Source organism: Echinops telfairi, unplaced genomic scaffold (assembly GCF_000313985.2).
Source record: "Echinops telfairi isolate 266 unplaced genomic scaffold, ASM31398v2 ScPeMD7_7469;HRSCAF=8507_0, whole genome shotgun sequence".
NCBI classification, from domain to species: Eukaryota; Metazoa; Chordata; class Mammalia; order Afrosoricida; family Tenrecidae; genus Echinops; species Echinops telfairi.
This window is the reverse complement of record NW_022111372.1, coordinates 66,737,855-66,739,342: the sequence shown is the minus strand read 5'-3', so window position 1 is coordinate 66,739,342 and position 1,488 is coordinate 66,737,855. Positions and strand designations below refer to the sequence as shown.

The 1,488-nt window shown below is 39.9% G+C and overlaps 1 protein-coding gene across 1 annotated transcript in view; it reads left to right on the top strand.

Moving 5' to 3' along the window:
* HMMR (hyaluronan mediated motility receptor) overlaps window positions 1-1,488 on the top strand; it is a 36,025-nt gene that overhangs the window by 20,332 nt on the left and 14,205 nt on the right. The gene's annotated exons all lie outside the window — the stretch shown is intronic.

The window sequence follows — 1,488 nt, the reverse complement described above, 5'->3', positions numbered from 1 at the left end:
ATGCACAAAAACAAGACAGAGCAAAACAAAGCAACAAAAGAAAACAAAACAACAATAACAACAAAAAGCCAATGACAAAAAAAGAAAAGCCTGTAGTTAGTTCAAGGACTGTTTGGTGGCCTTTAGGAATATTTTTCGGTAGGATCTGATGGGGTGCCAAGCCCTGGCCCCAAAGTCTGTTTTTGGTGTTCCCTGGGGACTTCGTTGCTCTTTTCTCCTTGCTGTTCTGTTCCACACCTTTAGTGTTTTGCCTAGGTGTGGTGGAATCAGTTCGAGCGGAATTCCCACTCTGTGTCTCCAATGTTGTCCCTTGTAGGGCTATGGGTCAGTGAGGGATGTCGTGTCTCATGGTAGGGCTGGCCATAATACAAAAACCAAAACAAACTTTAAAGGGGTCAAAATGGAAATCCGATTATAAGGTTTTACATTTTAACCTAACTACATCTGCCATCAACTTTACAAAGCTCTCTGATAGCAAGACTATTCACATCCCTTGACTATGGTCTGAGGGGATACACTGGCTTAATCCATGTAGGGATACTGCATTGGACTTTGGGCTTACACTGTCCATAGCCTTCTGCAAACAGAGTGGTCACAATTTAAGCGACAAGGTAAACCAGAAATAAGAGAAATGAATGTAAGATATGCCTTCTCCGTGTAGTGAGCTACAAAGCCCAGAGTAAGCACTTCTGCATTGTGATGTTAAAAATATAAAGCCGCCAAAAGAGTACAGATAGATGTTGAGCACCCAGCTTCAGGAATTGCTGACACCACCTAACAAAATGTTTACTAGTGAAAGCCGTCTTATACAGTCATTAGTGTGGTGTCTCTATAAGCCAGATGGAATCTGCCACTGCCACCCCTGATAAACATGAATTGTATTTATAGTACAACTGGTTCAGATTCCATAACTTGTAAAAGTTGTCATAATATTTCCTTTGCTGTGAGACTGTTTCCTGAGAGGGGAGTTAATGAATATAAATAGGTTTTTTTTAATTTTCTAAGGAAAGAATTGAATTCTATTACAAAATGTAAACCTGGATTCTGGGATGAGTTTACTTGAGGGGTTAGTGTTTATATATAGTACGACTGCCTGTTATACAGACATATTATAGATCTTTTTTGGGAGTGTGGATTCCTGCCTGTGTCATTTATAACTTAGTGAATATGGGCAAATTTTTTACCTTTCTGCTTAAACTTCCGCATTTGTAAGTGTGAGCAGTGGAATTTTTAAAGGATTATTATAAAAATAAAAATGAGACCATCCATGGGCGTTCTGAGCACAGTATGTGCTAAATATTAGCAACTAAAATTACGAATCATCTTTTGGAATGAGAAGGAGGGCAATCCTTGAGCCTTATGAATACTGTTGCCAGCACTTCATGTTGTGAGTAGAAGTTACGGTGCGGCAAAGCATGCAGTGCTCTGAGGGTGCAGTCATCTTTGTTAAAAGTGAGGGGGTATAAGGACCAAACAGAGGGAAGGGAG